Source organism: Mytilus californianus, unplaced genomic scaffold (genome assembly GCF_021869535.1).
Source record: "Mytilus californianus isolate M0D057914Y unplaced genomic scaffold, xbMytCali1.0.p SCAF_13, whole genome shotgun sequence".
Taxonomy (NCBI): Eukaryota; Metazoa; Mollusca; class Bivalvia; order Mytilida; family Mytilidae; genus Mytilus; species Mytilus californianus.
The window spans coordinates 25,131,233-25,152,446 of record NW_026262615.1 but is presented as its reverse complement, the minus strand read 5'-3'; the positions used below and the strand labels follow the sequence as shown (position 1 = coordinate 25,152,446).

At 31.4% G+C, this 21,214-nt stretch overlaps 2 protein-coding genes across 10 annotated transcripts in view; one reads left to right on the top strand and one right to left on the bottom strand.

Moving 5' to 3' along the window:
• Nucleotides 1–21,214, top strand: part of LOC127723409 (glucose dehydrogenase [FAD, quinone]-like) — a 483,936-nt gene that overhangs the window by 193,697 nt on the left and 269,025 nt on the right. For 2 of the 9 annotated variants that reach the window (XM_052230033.1, XM_052230030.1), the window contains exon 1: nucleotides 12,536–12,626. The exons of 5 other annotated variants lie outside the window; for them this stretch is intronic. The gene's annotated coding sequence lies outside the window, so the exon portion shown is untranslated. Of the gene's footprint in view, nucleotides 1–12,535; nucleotides 12,627–18,460; nucleotides 18,527–21,214 lie in introns of those variants that run through there. 2 more of the 9 variants (XM_052230028.1, XM_052230025.1) reach the window with 1 other exon arrangement.
• Nucleotides 1–21,214, bottom strand: part of LOC127723415 (C-type lectin domain family 4 member K-like) — a 134,153-nt gene that overhangs the window by 9,757 nt on the left and 103,182 nt on the right. The gene's annotated exons all lie outside the window — the stretch shown is intronic.

Below are 21,214 nucleotides of genomic sequence, written 5' to 3'. Positions count from 1 at the left end.
GTAAAACGTACCTTTTCGAATTATCTGAGATCACCCCTTGTTTTTTTTTTGGTTGGTGTTGCTCAGTCTTTAGTTTTCTGTGTTGTGATTTGTATACTGTTATAGAAAAACAAAGGATATGGGGTGCTCATCTATGACACAAAATCAGTATAAGCACAGCAAAAACATACAAAAAGTTAAGAAACAGCGCTTTATTTTGGTAATTTAGGTATCAAATGAAACGTGAAAGACTGGTGATCCTGGAAAAACACCTTTTGACTGATAATTTTGAATAAAACAAAAAAGAATGAATAGATCTTTAAAATGAGGGCATATTACGGAGTATATATCTCCCAATTGATACGATATTCCCGGGCTTGTGTTTCCTATCATGATTTCATTGATAGAGGATTGCTGCTCACAAGGAAGCTATTTAACCAAGAATTCCAAATGGTGAAGTTGAAGTCATCCCTTCGTAAATTTTACGGACGCCATCACGAGTTGGTTGACCGTTATGGAATAACCGTTTCACAGATGATATCGGATATGTTCCTTATGTCGTAACTACAATACCCTCCCTTTTCACGAATGTGACTTACCGAATTAGACTATTTACAGAATTTGTAATAACATAAGCAACACGACGGGTGCCACATGTGGAGCAGGATCTGCTTACCCTTCCTGAGCACCTGAGATCACCCCAAGTTTTTGATGGGGTTCGTGTTGCTTAGTCTTTTGTTTTCTATGTTGTGTCATCTGTACTATTATTTGTCTGTTTGTCTTTTTATTTTTGGCCATGGCGTTGTCAGTTTGTTTTCGATCTATGAGTTTGACTGTCCCTCTGGTATCTTTCGTCCCTCTTTTATGACTGTATCTCAGATACGTGAATTGGTATATCCACAATTACGGTAACTCGTACCGTTCGATGTGTATATAACGGTTTATACAACGCGCCCTCACAAATGATTGAAAATTAAGAAAAATTGACATAGAAGGTGGTTGGGGGGGGGGGGGGGGGGCAAGATTATGTGTTGTGCCTCTTATTAAAATGATTGTACACAAGCTGGCCTACAATTGACAGAATGATGTTGCACACATAAGAAGTTATCTCAAGAATAAATACACAATAACTTAGAAAATACAGAAGAGCATACACCACAAGCAAGAGGACACTTTCTACGGCCTCCACACAACACGAGTGACAAACTCCGTTAATTTAATAGAAAAGACAAAGGATATGGGTATACATCCACGACACCAAATCAGTACATGCACAGCAAACAACACACAAAAAGCAAAGGAACAGAGCTTTTATTGCTGTTGTTTGTCATTTCATCGTTTTTTTTGCCATGGAATTATGAGTTTGATTATCCATTTGAAAAGCATATAAAAAGGCAAATCAAGAATGTGCACTTTCGAATGTATTCATAGCTGATCTAGTTAATTTTGAAAAGGAGAGCAGGTACCAAGAGGAAATCAAAACCAGTTAGTGAAAGATAACAGAAAAAAGGAAAACCGACGAAAGGATAAACAAGAGTCCACAAAAACTAAACAGATAATTACGCAAAACGAAGGCCACCAACTGATTATTGAGATACTACATGTATCAAGAAAAAATCATGATGATCAATAAACCATCAAATTAGGTTAATGTAAAGTAACCCTTGTCATAGGGACATCTGCAGCTAACAATAGTTCTAAATCATTAATGAGCTACTCAGTTATTGGACTTTATATGTTAAAAACAACTGCCGGCGCAATAAAAAAATGTCAACTAGCCAATACAGAATAACTTGGCCAAATTTATTTGGTCAAATAAGTCAACGTTGATGTTGAAATGAAGCTATAGAAACAAAAGTTCCTGATTGAATATTCGAAGTCATCCCTCCGAACGCTCTTTTATTGACGTCATTATGATTTGATCGACAGTAATGGAATGTATGTGTCAAAAATGACATCGGATATGACCCACTTATCATAACCACAATACCGTCCGTTTTTGTGATGTGACATTATGACCGAATGCGACTGTCAACGTTTCATTTCATATTTACTAGATTTTTACTCTAGTGGTGATGTGTTTATAGGTCTGAAAAATGACATTTCCAAATGAACTACTAGTATATGTTTGAATCCAACTTACCGGACATGGCCCATCAACGCATTCGAAAAAGAGTAACAGCACAGGTGTTACTAGTATAGCAGGAACATCTGACCGTTTTGGAGCGTCCGAGTTTTACCCATGCATTGGTGGAGTTTGATCAAGGCTGTTCATTCATGCTTTCATAAGCACATGCAAAAACAGTGAGCTCCCGTGAGCACATGAGTTCTTAACACATATGCAAAAATGATTATTTGGAATCTTTAACAAAATAACTTGTAATTCACTGCAAGTTTGGGAATCCAACATTTTAAATATTTAACGAAAGAGGAGATTTTGGAATATCATAAACATGTCATTCTCAACATATAAAAAAGGATGATAAAAATCTCGCGCATTCACTAGTAGCAAGATTTCAGTCTGAAACGGTCATTTTGTTCTGATCAAGTCTTAATCGACTGGATTTACCGCTAGAGAAATACGTCAAGACTTTTTTAGACTTTCAGACGCCGTCACGATATACCGTTTTAAATCCGTTCAGTTATGTCAAGATAAACAAGACAGATTGTGCTTGCGTTCGTTTAAGTCTGTTAAGACGGTTTCAGACAAAATCAGACCAAACCTAAAAAATTCCTCTCAAATTTGTCATACCGTGTTCAGATCCGTTCAGTATGCTAGTATGATACTCAGAGTTACGCCCCTTCTGATTGATGGTACATTTTAAATTGAGAAATATTTGCTAGAATTAAAAGCGTAACTTTCGAATAAATAAATAAAGAAATCATCTGTTGATTATTTATTTCTGTTGTTGTTTTGTTGAGGACTTAAAAAATTATTCGTCTATAAATGTCGTTGGTTTTATTTTTCAAATTAATGTTAGTTTATTTTAATTATTTATTAATTGTATATCGGCAAAAAAAAGGTTACCATTATTTGCTGCAACCTGTATTTAAAGATATACATTTTATACATGTATATTTACGATATTTACTAAGGATAATAAAAGTTACCCCCAGAAATTACCGTATTAAAACAGATTTGAAATAGACGGAAATTGCGTGCATTTAGGAAATTGTTTTTTTTTTTGTTTGTTTTTTTTTTATTTTATGCAATCGTTACATCGTTACTTACAAAACATGTATATTATACACTTATTACTAACATGTTGTTAACCCGACAGGTAAAAAATGTAGTCGTTATCCCAAATAAAATGTGTACGGATATTGATTTTTGTCTTTGAAAAAAAGTACTTGCACTGGAAATTTAAATTTAACAAGATAAATGTAAGGAGATGTGGTATGATTGCCAATGAGAGAACTATCCGTCATATTTCAACTGTGAACTTTAGCAATTTAATTAGCACATATTTAGTATGTTTTATGTCAGGTGCTACAATTCTGTATCTGTTGATACTTTCCTCGTATTAAAACTGGAAATTTACTTTAGAGCATTTTATAATAGTAAATTTCGTGCGGGTTACTTGGTAAAACTTGGAGAAGTTTCTATTTTCTTAGCTTGTATTGTGCAATATATTTCTTAACAATGCTTTACATCACACTGTTGTGCATCTAAACGCTACCAAGGCCGCTTAAGTGCATTGAGCTTCTAAACTGTACTTAGCCAGTGATGAGACAGTATTAAAATTATAAATAAAATACCACCGGATAGAGCTTTTCATTAAAACAATATATTCCTATGTATTATTCAGTACCCATAATATTAATTAATCATTGATCTATATAGTAAAATAAAACGATAACCCACGAGATTCCAATCCTACTTACTATATAAATCCTTGGCGTATAATTTAATACAGTATGTTCTGTTTTAAAGATTGAGAGCAATGGCACGTGCTAGTAATCAACCGGGTCAACAGGTAATAAACCCAATGATCCATAACGCATGAAAGAAGATTGACAATTACATTACTAATTCCGGAGTAAGCAGTATATTTATATATCTCGTCTTTCTGAAATACATTATTTCTTTTTGTTCATAGTTATGTCCAAAGTTATGCCCTTCGATACAATATTTTACAAACACATGTACAGTTCGGAAGTTTTTTTATATTGTTGAAATAAATTGTTATTTGTTTAGTTATTTATTTATTTTCGTCATTCATTCATTCATTCATTCATTCATTCATTCATTCATTCATTCATTCTTTCATTCATTCGTTCATTCATTCATTCGTTCATTCATTCATTCATTCATTCATTCATTCATTCATTCATTCATTCATTCATTCATTCATTCATTCATTCAATCATTTACTTTATTTCTTTATTGTATTTTATTTCTTTATTGTATTTTATTTCTTCATTTCTTTCTTTCTCTCTTTTCTTTATTTCTTTCTTTATTTATTTTTCATCTTCGCTAGGCAAGAGTTACGATCCAGTCCCCTCCTCTTCACAGGCTACCGAAGATGGGGGCACTTACTCAACCCCATCAGGTAATATTAACGCACGTGTATCGCGAATACAACTTAGTCACAGCAGGGTACCAATGTGATATATGTGTGAATTTATTGAATTTCAGCTACACATGTGAAAAGCTGCACGTATGGACAAAACTATGTAAAGTCAAGGATTTGTATAGTAATATCTGAAGTAAACATAATTTAGATTTTTTTATGATGTGCGGTTAAATTCTGTAATTAAACAAAACACATTGATATGAACAAATGTCGGTATCTGTGTAGAATGTACATTTTGAGTATTATAAAAATTCTCAATTTTAATGTAATTTTAAGGATTTTTTAAGCTACAAATACAAATCCATGTTATATTGAAATAAGCTTTTCGTGTCGAAAAAAGACATATAATAATGAAAAATGCATGCAATTATTTTGGCTAGTAGTCCATACATGAAATCGCATTAAACATAAAGATCTCAAAAAGAAGATCGCCAAATCAGATCTAGTCAGCAATTCATTTTCATCCTTTGCAAGTGATTCGGAAACTTTAAAACAGCGTAATGGTAAAATGTCATCTGACTGATGCTAATTGCATGTACAAAGAATAAAGGTTTGTGTACTTACAAATTACGGCATCATAGAGAACAGAAATTAACAAATATATTATTTTCAAATTTACAAATCCAATTCGCACGGAAAATCACTGTCACAATCGTTGACCACTGATTCATCACCAGATTTAACACAGATCACGTTCATACAATTTTCAAAATAGAAATATATTCCAACACTATCATACAACTTAGGCACGCATATGCTAATGAAGCCTTTTGTTATTTAAAAAATACGTATACAGAATTGTGTGCAATATTAATATTGTATATTTAATACTACTGTTCTGGCATAGATACATCTCTCACTTATCTAAGACGTTTTTGAATCTCACTTCAAATTTGCACTTTACTGATACAGATGACAACACAAGACTTAAGTAAAGACCATAAATTCCCGTAGACATTTCAAGTGGAAGCTAAGCGGTGTTAATAAAAACTAAAAACTTTTCGTTTGTTACAAAACAATCTCGATACATTGGTAAGATAATACTGATTGATTGATTGATTGGTTGATTGTTGATGTTTAACGCCACTTTCAGTTCTATTGTGCCATATCGTGACATTTATTTTATTGTGGGAGGAATCCAGAATGCCCGGATAGAACCGCAGACCTTCGGTAGGAAAACTGACTATCCAAAATAATTAAGATTGAAGTCGAGGGTTCATGTCAAGTGCAGAATTCTACAGGCTAGTGACACAATAGTCCGACTACTTGGATTACTAGGTCACCGAGGCCGTTTATATAATACTGAATGATGTCCCTAAAATTATTCTTAATTTGTTTTCATTTTTAAATTACCATTCGCAACGTTTCCAACATAGTCTAATTATGACTGCTGTGACTCGTTTAACGTTCATCGAACAATATCACTTACTATATAGTGTGACATTTATCGAAATGATAACAAGTTTAAGAGTATACAATGGTAAAATCAAGAGCATTTTTTTATTCAAATAATTGTGTTGAAACAGTCGTGTGTATGGTTGTTTTATTCTACGAGTTTTCCCGATGCAAGTATATTTTATCAAATTTCATATTATTTTCAAGTGTCATGTGGCGCGGAAAGTGTCACGGATGATATGTCGGATTGCAAATGCGCGTATGCTATGGACGTTTTAGGAATTGGAGATCGTGTTTAAAATTTAAAGATGTCCTAAAGAAAACTAGAGAAAAAGTGACTTCTTTAAAACAACTTCTATAGAACAGACCAAAGAACAATAGCGTGTGCACGTAAACTGAGAGGAATAAAGCGTGAAATCAAACAGAAACTGCTGATTTACCCTATTACCTTTACCTGCATCAATGGAGCCAAAACGCATTACAAAACTTCATATGAAAACGATTAAATCAACTATACTTGGATGAATTATTTCTAAGTTCTACTACAACGGAGATCTATGAACATGCACTAATATTCCAGGACTGGGAATAGGGTTGGGGTAAGCATTGTTATCATCATCTTGTTGATATTTTCAACAGACAGACGGCGTTCCGTGAATTACACAATACAATTAAATATCAATAGTTTATTGCACGAAATTCCTTATCATGTACATTAACATTACTTGTAGTATGTTATGAGATAACTGGAGATAAAGACTTAGCTTATAAGTGTGTAAGCCGTGTGTAGTAATGAAAAATATCATTCAGCAGAAAAAAGGAGATGCAAACTGTTTGAAACCTTATATAATCTTCATCGTTGACAAAGTTTTATTGACTTCACCACCAAACGGTCTTTAGTTTCTTATGAATCCTCATATGTTAAAACGGAGACAAACATATATAAGGATCTGGATTGGGTTAACAGAATAGGGAATAATTGGTAAAACGCGCAGAATAAAGAGCAAACATATAAAGAATAGAGAATAATGGGGTGCTGAAATATAAAGAAAATAAATAAAAAATAGAGAAAAATGGTATAAAAAGATTAGGAATAAAGAAATCAATGACCCTGTATCGACCCTCTTCATGCTCATATATCATACTATATAGTTTTACTTAATATATACGTTTTCGTGAGTTAGTCAAATTGAAATATGCAAATTTCTGAAGAATCATACATATTGATTGGTTTATTTATCTCAGGGAATATATGTGAACGTCAGCAAATTCATATTTGCAACAATGGCTCTTTTTTCTTTTTTTTTTTGGTGTAAAAATTTGGACAAAAATTACTAAAACATATTTTTTTTTCATTGGATGTCATTTGCAAATGAAACATCACAGGAAACTGTAAATTTCTGCTTTTCAAACAACATTTATTCCTATTGTATCTTTAGTTAAAACAATTTAAAGTCATAACAATTATAATGAACGCGTATTTTTTCTATCATCTACAGTCATGTAATATACTTCCCCGACCTTTCGCTACTTATAGAAAAGTCAAGACTCACGTCAAAATTTTGCATGTAGAAAGTTGTATGTAGTAGGTTGAGAATGATAAGATTGTGTATGTTTCTCAGTCCAATTTCGTGAATAAAGTACATAATTTTCAAGAGAATTCTCAAAATTTTGAGTTTTTCACTGACGAGATACCCCAAATTCCTAATATCTTTAAGAATCCATAGCTTCCTAAAAATCGGCAACATTTTTACTTAACAACCTTTCCAATGTTTTGTAAATCTGTCAAGAATATGAAAGGCACCAGTGAGGCAAAGACAGCATGGTTCAGCAAAATTGCCGTGACGGTCTGTTATTCACCACTCACAACACCGTGTAGCTGGGATGTGCTATTATATTTTTTTCAATTTAACATGTTTAAGTATGTGCATTATTATAACAAATATATTTTTTTCTTTAGGTTGTCTGTTACAATTTTACTTCACTGATCAAGCTCCAGTTAAGTGTACTTTCCGAGTATCCAGGATAATATTTAGAATATGATGATTAAAACAAACTTGCATTATCTATGACCTTTTTATTTTCTTATTCTATTAGATAGATTTTTAGATGTTATCTTTTTGAATTCATAAAAAATATTTTTTTTCAGACACCGTTCTGTTCTCGTTCATTATGCTTCATAGTTCTTTCATAAATATATCATAAACATCTAAAAAGAAAATCCATTTTTGCTCTGAATCATAGTATGAACCTCGTTAAACCATAATTATCCTGATCAGATACTCAATACTATATCTTTTACTGATATCTTGTTTTTAAAAGACTTTTGTTTGCAGATTGTGCAATTTCCCCCATTATTTTTAAATGAACATGAAATAAAGAAATTGAAATAGTCTTCCTCTTTTGTTTTACAAAAAAACACATTCACTATCTTTAGAAATTGTTCATTTTAATGATAACTTCTTTGTAGGAATTATATACTGTATCAGTTTTCATATGATAATTTTAATTTGATTTTATATTAAAATTTTAAATATATGGCTTTGTATATATTTGATGTACTTAAATAAAATATAGAATTTTATTATAAATATCATTTGATTCTTTTTGGGTGGAAGATTTTAAGACCCTAAACTGTACAATCCAGTTTGATTTATTAATTATCTGTTCTTGTCTTCTGATAACTTGGTCTTTGTTTATTTGCATCCATTCGTTTTTTTGTTTTGGGAAATCAAAAACGAAAAACAAAGAAACGAAAGTTTTTATGTTTTTTTTGTTTTTTTGATATCTTAAAACCAAAAGAAAAAAAAACCGAAAGTATTTTAGTTTTCTAGCTTTTGATATTATAACACAAAAACGAATGAGAGTTGACTTCAATTTCACTTTTCATCTCTAAGAATATCGATTCAAAAATGAATAATATTTTCATATGTGGTTTAAGAGTTATAAAAAAAAAAAAGATTGTCAATATAGTATATGTTTTAAGAACCAATATAATATGGTTAGTACATAATATAAATAAACTCATCATAGATACCAGACTTAAATTTTGTACGACAGACGCGCGTTTCGTCTAAAAAGGTTCATCAGTGACGCTCGAATCAAAATAGTTAAAAAGGCCAAATAAATTATGAAGTTGAAGAGCATTGAAGACCCAAAATTCCGAAAGTTTTTCCCAAATACAGCTAAGGTAATATGTTCCTGGGGCAAAGATGAAGTATATTTGAAATTAAACTTGGATGTAGACAAAATAGACCGCCGGAATTATAATTAAAATACGTTGATACATTGCACATTGTTGAACAAAGACTTTCAAAATATCTTATTGTCATCAATAATAAAATATACTATCTATTGTGTTATATTGAACTATTAAATGGAATATAAGTTAAAATTATTCGGTTAAACGTCTTAAAATAACGATCATGGTAAATACATATATCAATGTTTATAATATATATAAACTATACCGCATTAATGAGAGAGAGAATTACTGATAAAAAAAACTCCCCGTTAACGTGAACAGAACAGTTATCAGATCAATCTATCAGATTCATAGATAAAGGGGACGACGCTAAACGACCCTTATCACCCCGGTTTTTTTGGTGGAGTTCGTGTTGTTCAGTCTAGTTTTCTATGGTGTGTTTTGTATACTGTTGTTTATCTTTTAGTCCTTTTTTTGTTTTGCAATGGTATTGTCAGCTTATTTTAGAGTTATGTTTATGAATGTCCCTTTGGTATCTTTTGACCCTCTTTTATAATCTATATGTTAGGGTACGGCTTTATTAACTTGTGAAAGTGTAGAAATGTAAGGCAGTGAAACCCGTATCATAGTTGGGCATTTGTTTGACTATTGCGAGATTCATAAATACACACTAAAGTCCGGTCCGAATGAAAATGTTAAATCCGATGACAAATGGACAGAAATTCACGGTTATTTTTTTTTTTTATCTTTTGAATATAAAAGAGTTTTTTTTAAATACTATAGTATTATAAATCAAATCATGGTATGTGTAGGATATTTGTATATAGCTTTACTAGGTGAATAATTATCATCTTTTAATCAAAGTAAGGATATATTTATATATTTCTTAATATATGATTTGCATATTAGGGAATACTTTGATAAGGTTAGTCGAGAGGGCTTCCGGTAGTGGCTCTTGAAGTTATTTATTTTTGGATAGACGACCTTGACGAAACTATGTAACTAATGTAAACAAGATGGCGGCGATACTAACACAAAACCGGCTCGACGTTAAAAATATTTATTTTCATTTCGCGTTCATCGTTAAATTAAATAATAAACACAAAACATTCATTTGAATGATTATAAGATATTTTTGTAGTTTATTTTTTAACAGATAGCAAATTTCAAGGAGTACATATTTTTATTGCGTTAACCAAAAAAACATATCCCTATGCCAGGCCAATTCAATGACACACATATACAATTTACGTGTGATAGAGGTAACGAGTGGTGAAATTAAATTCCACATCTCCAATTTTGAAGAATTATAAGGATTAAACGCATTTTTAAAGGAATGTATTGGTGTATAAACTGGAACAAGTCACTCACAAACATATCATAAAAGTAATTCGAGTCTCGATCATTCATGATTCGTTTTCTTGACTGTTACGTTAATCACAATCTCTGCAATTTCTACGCTTTACACTACTATTCCCCATGCTTAATTAAAAAATCGACTTCACCATCTCATTAAACAGAGCTTTTTCTATAAAAATGGGAATCGTAGATGTAAATATCTTGTTTTGGGTTATAATAATTCTTATTTTGTGAAGAACCACACTGATTCTACCAAAAAAATATACTGAAGATGATATCATCAAAATGCTGTACTTTTTGATCGACAATATATTTGTTGAGTCTGGAGGATTGATATTTCAACAGACAGTCGGTATTCCAATAGACACTTATTGTGCACCCCTACTGGCCGATATTTTTTTTTTCTCGTATGAAGCAGAATTCATTCAAAACCTTCTAAAAGACAAAAAGAAAAAGCACATTGCCAAATTCTTTAATTTTACCTTCAGATATATTGATGATGTCCTATCACTGAACAACCCGTATTTCAGCCAGTACTTACATCTCATATATCCCAGTGAACTTGAAATTAAGGATACTACTGACACTAGAAGAACTGCTTCATAACTTGATCTTTTCCTCAATATTGACACAGATGGACGACTTCACACTAAAATCTATGACAAACGGGACGATTTCAACTTCTCAATGATCAATTTTTCTATTTCTTAGCAGTAACATTCATGTATTTAGTTATGATGTTCCATTTACATTTCTGGTTGGATGTTGTTTTATGTCTTACAAGTTTTATAAATACTACTACAATTAAACATAATCTGATATAGAACCATATTTTTCTGAGATTCTACATTTACCAAATTTGCACAAATATGTAGAAAATGACAATTAAATACAAACAAGCATTGAGAACATACTTAGTTAGTCGGTACATGTATTTGACACACAATCTTTCTATGCTTTTTCACATTTTCACATTTTTTTGTCGTTTTTGATTTTAATTCTATTTTTATTTTCTATATGCATGTAAAAGTAAAGGTATTAATCACCTAGCTCATTTATATGATTTTTAATTTAAAGCAACTATATATACATGTTTTATTTGTTCTTACACAGTTTGATTAAGAAGAAAAACCGACAAGGTTATAAAATACTAATAATACCACCATTACTAACACAATTCTATATTAATATTCTTGTACATGTTGTAATGGTTAGAAAATACATCAAATAACACCATTACAAACTTAATCCCAATTTCATATTGTATTTTTAGAAATTTACCTGTGACAACACTTTTTGTGGCGTTGATACATTCGTGTGACGCACAGTTCATTATTCTATTGTGCTGTTTTTGTGGTAGGTTAATGTTAATATTGTTCATAACGATATAATATTGTTATTTATGTGTGCTTCCCAGAGAAGATCTTCTGATGTAATTGTTGTTTAGTTGGTTACGGGGATGTTCAAATGAATTAACAACGAATTTGCTCTCGGAGATATAAATCGATCACACATAATTGGTCGATCACACAACCCGGAAGATACTCACAAAAAAAACAGAGCAAATCAGTTAACTGAACATCCGAGACAAATTATTGTCAAGCTTAATGACCACTACGTCAAATCATGATTATAACAAGTAACTTAATAGGTGCGAGTATACACCTCTAAAACTCATAACATACGCATATATATATGCATATATCTCATTATTGCCAAGGATTTGTAAAATTACCCTCAGACTTGTTAATTACCACGTGAATACTTACCTTGATCAGTTATCTGTCACGTGAATCACGTTAACGTTTAGAATTTATTATACATGTTTTGCATGACTCCGAAAATCCCTTTTGTCTATATTGTTTAATTCCATACGGTTTTGAAGACCTATAAAATAGAACCAAATCCTGTATGCAGTCCTTTAAGGAAATATTGATTCATATCTTTTATCGTAGACAAGCGTACTGTTGATAATATTTGTATGTTTTACTATCAATCATGACTTGGAAAAGATATGTCATGACACGTCGTATTTCAAATCTATTCAAAATTTTGTAGATGAAAATAAACTCATCATAGACCAGGATCAAAATTTTATATTTACGCCAGACGTAAGTATTATTATTCATCAACAACTATATTTGTGAATACTTATTTCTCCAAACTATTTGGTCCATCAATGTGCATCCTTTGTTTTTGCTTTATGCATATTACATATAATTATTCAATTTTTGTTCTCAGCAGATGTTTATGTTTTTTATTTATACTATTTTACCAAATAACTGAATTGATATGGTTGAATCAATTTAGTATGTGGCTGCTTTCAATTTGACCAATTTCAACCAGATGAAACATAACTCATGATTTATACTGTGTGAGAGTTGGCCTATACTCACCAGGCACTAAGATTACTCACAGTCTAACATATATTGATTTTATCTACATTAAGTTATTTAACATTCGTAAAATTGTTTCGCAGGCATTTTCATTATCAATGTTGGTCTATGGGTTGACTCAACAAGACATGTGCCTAAAACCTTCAGAGATGAAACATGCATGCTTAAATGTACAAAGATTAGTTGTTATTAATGTGGATCTTGTTCGTTTATTGATCAGTCATTTTTTTCTTTTTGTTGTACACAATTCTGCATTTAAATGTACAAAGCCTAGCCCCTGACTTCGACATTTGAACGTTTACTGAAACCTGGTTGACCAATAACCAGACATAAGACAAATCAATTAACTCTTAAATTATCAGAACTCCATCCGTCTTGGCAGAGGACCACACAAGGCTGATAATCGTTTATGTAAAAACATTATGTCCATATTCGTCGTCGATCTGATCTTTGAAAGTGCTAATTTGGAAGAAATATGGCTACAGATTAATTTTAAAGATAAAAGGCATTAGTAAACTTTTTATATACCTCCCAATAGTGCAACAAATTCCTGGGAGATGCTTACATATTCTCCTGATATGCGATCCAATGACAGTACTATTACTAGCATAATGACAACCGACGATTATAACAAAAACAAAAGAAAAAATTATAATGAGGAAAATGAAAAATGTTCTTGATAGGTTTCGGATTGAAAAAAAATTCTTATTTGTTCAGCTTATTCTTCAATATGCAGACGTCGTATGGGATTTCTAAAATCAGAATTTAATTACTAAACCTTAGACGGGGGCACTAAGGTTACGTTATTTACAAATTGTATGCTAAAATGCAATGGGAAAAAATTATCTGATAGACGATGCAACCATATATTAATTCTTTGAAAAAAACATAGCCATTATGCCTCATTCAGTGGGAAGTACACATGACCATTAACAAGACTTAACAAGACAACGAACTAATATTATACAACTCCACACAGTCAAGTTCCAATTTATTACTATACAATAGAGAATGGAAATATGGAATGTGTCAAAGAGACAACAACCCGACCAAAGAACGGAAAACAGCCCAAGGTCACCAATGGGTCTTCAACACAACGACAAAATCCCGCACCCGGAGGCGGGCTTCGGCTGACCCCTAAACAAAAATGTGTACTAGTTCAGTGAAAATTGACGTCACACCAAACTCCGAAACATATAAATGAACTAAAATTTAAAAAAAAACATACAAGACTAACAAAGGCCAAAGGCTCCTGACTTGGGACAGGTGCAAAAAATGCAGCGGGGTTAAACATGTATTTTGAGATCTCAAACCTCCCATTATACCTCTAGCTAATGTAGAATAAACAAACACACAGCAAAACGCACAGTTAAACTCGGTTTAAAAGAAGTCCGAGTCCAATGTAGAACAGGAAACAGAAGTAACTAAGCAAAATGACAATGATACATAAATTAACAAAGGACTACTAGCAGTTACTGACATGCCAGCTCCAGACCTCATGTAGGTTATCAATTGAATTCTCACATATCCCGTCGTAACTTAGTAAACCGTCCGTGGTAATTTACAAAAAGTTTAAACTAAGCTTCTCCTGCTATGAACACATCGTGCATATGAATTAAAATGTCACAATTGGTTAAATTACTGATCTGACGATTTTGTCTGGTTTCTAAAGATCTAAGTTAGCGAAACCATGTCGTTTTAACATGCATTAATTTAAATGACAAAATGCATTTATATTTTCATATTTTAGTTTTTATGAATCCATAAATAATATGTTGTCCTATATAAAATCATAAAATTGAAGATGCATTGCGTATGAAGTGGCTACCATGTAATAAATATGATCATTATATGATGAATCTTTTGTAGACGAAACACGCGTCTGGTGTACAAATTTATAAACCTAATATCATTTATGAGATTTTAGTTATACTGTGACATGTTTACAGGAATAACACAAGGTTAAAATATTTGACAAGAACGTTGATCATTTTAATATTTGGTTACATCTTTTTGCTAGTATTGTACACATGTATAAAATAATATGTGACTATTTGATAATTGAATATATTTAAAGTAACACAAAATAAAAAGTGACAGGCTGAAGAAAAAAAAAAAAAAGGATGAAAAGAAAACCAACAATCCACAAAACATTACACAAAAAAAGAATAACAATTTTGACAGAATTCTAAATACCAATAGGATGATTTTATGTGCTCTAGAAGGGTACACAAAAACCTTATTCACATGCGCCGGCCGTCGTATAACCTGATTAGAAGCTAGCAGCATAGACATAGGATACTATCTGTTATTATTTTGCATACAGGTTAATTTTACCCATTTTCGTTGTTTCATTGTATTTTGAAAATGAGATAACAAAAGGAAGGAGATATAAAAAAAAAACAGTTGATCATAGTTTACATTAAGACAGAAGACACACAGCTTTCCGGAAAACAAACATACACAGTACAAATAGCAAAAATAACCCTTTTGAAATCTTTTGGCTAACTCATATGTTCCGAAAGGATAAACATATGTGCACATGAAAATTCAGGTACCAAAATAAGAATATGACAGTTTTCTTTTCAGTCAGTCGTTGGTTGATATAGTCGAGCTTTTCAGTCAGTCGTTGGTTGATATAGTCGAGCTTTTCAGTCAGTCGTTGGTTGATATAGTCGAGCTTTTAGTTGAGTGAATTTATACGGACTTCCCTTTTATGAACTCAACTTGGAGTTTGGTATTTTTGTTATTACAATCATTTTGTATTACACAATCAACAGCTTATGTTTTTGGCTCAACTTGTTCTCCCTTTCTTATTCTATTGAAAGTAAACATTCATCTCGTAAGAAACAATAAAAATTCATCAAATGATAAGACCCGAAAAAATTAAATCGAGAAAAGGTTATTTTTAGAAGTTCACAGAACGGAAGGAAAATAATCTTTTCAAGATTTGATAATTTTGATAGTAAATTTTAATAACGGTTATAATTTTATGATTTTACTAAACTTAATTTGAGGTTATACATGTTTTGTGTTTTACAGTTTTTTTTTGCTGTAGAATATTTGCCATGTCAATATCAGAACTGCAACCAAACCTTATGGCCCTACGTCATTTTCACCAAACGACAACTATTTATTTCTTCTTCGACGTGCAAATCCGAGCAAAATTTAAAGGGGTAATATTTTCTACGTGTGCATTCCCAAACATATATTTTGCTTAGGCGTAAAAGTGGCGGTCATTTTACTGCGTGCACATTCAGATTCGGTAATTTTGCGAATAAGTAGTCTCCCGAGGGACAATGAGGTAACTCTTTGTTGATTATTCTATTATTGATTACTATAGTAAAGTATAACAATGTCTCTTAACAAAGTTTGACCTAAAGGGGTGTTTATTTCATTTGAATATATTTTTAAAAAGCAATTGCAAATATTCGCATGTACATAAAACCCTCATTTTAGGTTTGAAAATTTGCGTTCTCGTCAATCTGATTACAATACAGATCCTCTGTGTCTAAGCTTTACACACAAGGATCTGAAAACGTTCCGTTCTACTTTCTGTTTTAAAGACCGTTCAAGTACTCTAGTTTTGTCGGATAAGTACACACCTTTACAAATTTTACGACTGAACTTTCGTTTGCTGATGTAATTATTAAGAGAACAGAAAGTAAAACCGAGTGTTATCAGATCCTTGTAAAAATGCTTAAACAAAGGATCTGTTTTTTAATCGGAGTTCGTTATCGTTATCTTGCTAAATTAATTGCATCAACTCTGTCGGTGGTAATTTCGGTTCAAATGTATCCGTTACTAATAAGAAAAGAACAAACAGTTTAACGAGTTGATGCCTATGGAAACGTTTAGCTAAAAGAACGATGCTTCTTGTGCTTTCAATAACACAGCGTTCAACAGTGTCAGGATCGATCTATATGACTGCGTTGGAGAATATAATTTAATTTGCCAAAATTAAAAATAACCAAATTTGCAACTGAAGTGTTTGGTCCGATTTTTCTGTTGAAATATACCATTTACTTAATAAGATTATAACTAAGCTGCATTCATGTGCATCATATTTAATTCGTATTTAAAATACTTATTTGCAAATACAACTAGATGCTTGGTATTAAACTTCTGATTTTTATTTTGGATGCAAAATAAAACAACGACAAAAACACCTTAACGGATTCTATAAACATGTGGTTACGTGGTCTTTTCCTTTCCGGAAGTAAGATCTTATCTAAATGGGGAAGTCTTGTTGGCTGTTTGTGGAAAATACGAAACCATGTCCGATCGTAATAAGGGGGTGTTTTAGAGTGCAAGTGACTATTACAAGCACACATTTTGCAATACAAAATATACGCCTGAAGCGTATACAGAACCTTCAAAAATGAATGTCTAATTTTACATAACGTCGTGTAAAGCGTATAGTGTTATATATACATAAGTATGAGTGCCAATGAGACAACTCTCCATCCAAGTCACAATGTATAAAAAGTTAACAATTATAGGTTAAAGTACGGTCTTCAACACGGAGCCTTTGCTCACACTTAACATCAAGCTATAAAGGGTCATTTTTGAAAAAAAAATGGAGATATCTATATATTTGAGATCCAAGTGTAATCGTCTATCTTCCTATACAACTATAATACGAGATTTCTACACTTTTTTTGTCAGAACTACACTGTTCTAAATCCACACTCCAATTAGATTAAAATGGCTTATTCATCTAGTTAGGTCAGAGAAAAATATTTTTATAGTGTTGTATCTCCACTATTTCTCATGTATGTTTGCTGTTAAATGTTTTTGATCAAAGCTATCTTAGTAGTACTCTGTTTAAATGGTTTGCATGGTTTGAACTCAATATATGAGTAATTCTTAGCAAATCCAGCAGTACAGAATTGGGGATATGATTTTACAAAGTTAAAAAATCCATGATCTATCCCGAATGAAAATATTGGGTTAAATTTCTAAAACTATATAAAAATAAGGAGATGTGGTATGATTGCCAATGAGACAAGAATCCACCAAAGTTTAAATGAAGTGGATGTAAGCAATTATAGGCAACGTACGGCTTTCAACAATGAGAAACCCCCATACCGTATAGTCGGCTATAAAAGGCCCCGACATGAAAAATATGAAACAATTCAATTGAGAAAACTAATGGCCTAATTTATAACAAAACAATTTACGAAAAAACAAATATGACAGACATCTCTGCATGCACGTAAATTCGATACCTACATAACTTTGTATGTGTCATTTTAAATAACATTCGTTTAACAATCAATTTTTAAGAAAAACAATATGATGGATAATAGAAATTTATCAATTTGGTTATATTTACACAGGTATGCTGTTTCGTGCACCTTACAAACAAACATAAAATAATCATATACTAGTTATCTATAATATATATAAATAAGAAGATGTGGTATAAGTGCATATATATGTTTTCCGATGCATCACTATCCATAACGATTTTTTAAGACGGAAAAAACGTATAACTGTTTATCACATGTTAAAAATTCATGCAAGTAATTCTAATCGTTTTAAACACTACAAATACTTAACATTTTCCCTGGGGTTTCACTGCAGGGACAATATCTGTTTAGGCAATTACGGTAGGATTTGCTTTCTTATTTCATTTGATCATTTATTGATCAATGTCTTTTACAGTTTATACATTTATTTTCCATGTCAGATATTTTTTATGACATATAGGTAAATGTTATATCTAGATAGCTTGCACGAATAATGCTTAAGAATGAAATAGTTATTGTGGCTGTTGACTTTTTGTCTTTTCTTCTCTTTTTTGTGACCTATTAAGGATCATTAATAAATGTAATATATTGAGATTAAATGGGAAATCATGTATGGATTTATTATAACAAAAACATTAATCAAACTAAAAAGACGTTCTATAATTAATTCCTCAGGATGATCAGAAGAATAAAATATTAATTCATTAAGTATACTTTTAGCATTTTTTATTCATAAGAAAAATTTCCAATTTAGATTAGAATGTCTTTTTTTTTTATTTGTGATTAGTTTTTTTGGAGGTACACATTACAGTATAAAAAAAAAATACTCTAAAACTTAGAAAAGGAATGTTGGAATATAAATAAATCTAGAAATGTCAATTATTAGATATTTAGCCCATTATGTAGTAACAAACTAAGGAATCTGATGTTTGTTGATGTGGTTCATAAGTGTTTCTCGTTTCTCGTTTTTTATATAGATTAGACCGTTGGTTTTCCCGTTTGAATGGTTTTACACTAGCAAGTTTTTGGAGCCCTTTATAGCTTACTGTTCGGTGTGAGCCAAGGCTCCGTGTTGAAGACCGTACTGTGACCTATAATAGTTTACTTTTATAAATTTTTACTTGGATGGAGAGTTGTCTCATTGGCACTCATACCACATATATCTATCCCAATATTTTAGATTTGGTTCATGCATATTTCCGACTTGACACGATATTCAAGGATTTGTGAGTGCCATCAAGATCTATGGTGGTAGCGGTAACTTACACGTTAGATATTGATACAAATGTTTTTGAGTGGTAATGCCTACATAATCTCCTAAGAACTAGTTTGGACGAAATCATAATTTGGTTGATTAACACGAGAGATATATCGCTGACATATCGTACGGCGGATTGTCAAGCTGAATGATAACTATTCAAAAACAAAACTGGAAATTTTAAATTCATTATTTGAATCAAACGATACGTACTATTACAATCTCGTCAAAGTGTAAAAACTAATTTAATCAATATCCATTTAGTTTTTCCTTTATTGTAATTTGTTTCCTTCAACATATTTTGTTATATTGTGACGACATGATGTAAAGGATTATACATCGGGAATGTTCATTTTTGGAATAAAAAATGTATATAGATTTAAATGGTCTTAAGTTTACAGAAAATTAGTTATAATCAAATCACCAACAGCAAATGAAGTTTAGTTTGAAACCAATTCTCTACTCTTAATTTCCAACAAAATATTAATTTTTGTTCAGAGGTTTTGTTATATTAAGATATTTCTCCGTCGTTAAATTCAATTTACAATCTAGGTATAATCAGGCATTTTTGTAGAATATGAAGTCATTGAAAATTCAGTCGATTTACAGATCATATCTTATTTGAACGCTCGCGAAGTAAACGTAAAAGATAAAAATGGAATCACCATAATCGTTTCTTGCTACATAGGAAAATAAGTAACTGCACTGGTCATTCCTTATTAAAACCATATTATCTGAGTTACAAATGTAGCTCCACTGATATAGAAAAGTTAAAAATTTTTAATTGATTAAAACATTTTATCTTATTATTTAAAATTGTTTTGGTAAAGATAAATCATAAACATTTTATCATTAAAAATTAGGTCAACCTTGCTTACAAATTTGATTGTGACGTCATTAAAGTGAGGTCATAGGAGAAATGGTCAGGTTTTTATTATTTTATTAAACATTTAAGCTTAATCTACATAGAGCATAGGCGTCACCTAAAACAATGCTTGGCCATCGAATAGATAAACATAAGACACACAAACTTTGGATATATCTGTTTTGTTCTATTATTTCTTAGCGTACACAGGTCAAAAGGGCAGACTTTGCTCAATGTTATTGAATAGACTGTCCTTTACAGAAAAGAGAATGTTTTAAACCAAAACTATAATGTATAATGTGTTATACAAGTAAAAAGATAAATCAATTAATTCTAAAATTCAGAAATTTTATAACATACTTCTTTGGTCTCAAATCGTACCTTCCTCTTTGCTTTGCTAATTTCAATCAAGACCCATCATTTGCAATCATTTACAATCGTGATCAATTTAGGCACCCGATCTAACTTACATCCCTGTATTTGAAACATCTGCGTGAAATACTTTGCATGATTTACTTATGTGTATGTTCCAGTATATTAAAGTATGAACGGATAAAAATTACAGTTTAAATCAACATCTCTCTACTAACGAACTGTAGCTAGTGCTTAACTGCCCTGAAAAGCAAGCAACTTCATTTTAAAAGATAGCATTATAATGGACTAATAATGAATGACTGAATGTTAGTTCAGAACTTAGGTGATTAACAGCGGATAATTAATAAGATGTAATGGTAAATCCATTTTTTCGAACTCTTTTTCTGTTGGTCTTCTTCAATGCACGACGGAATGGCCAATGTTCAAAATGGTACACACAAATAGATAAAAGTAAACAATTTTCATATAACTGCCTGTAATGTAAAGTAATGTAAGTACTGGTTAGTCACAGTTAAAGAGGACTAAATATTTGATTCAGAATATAGCCTTC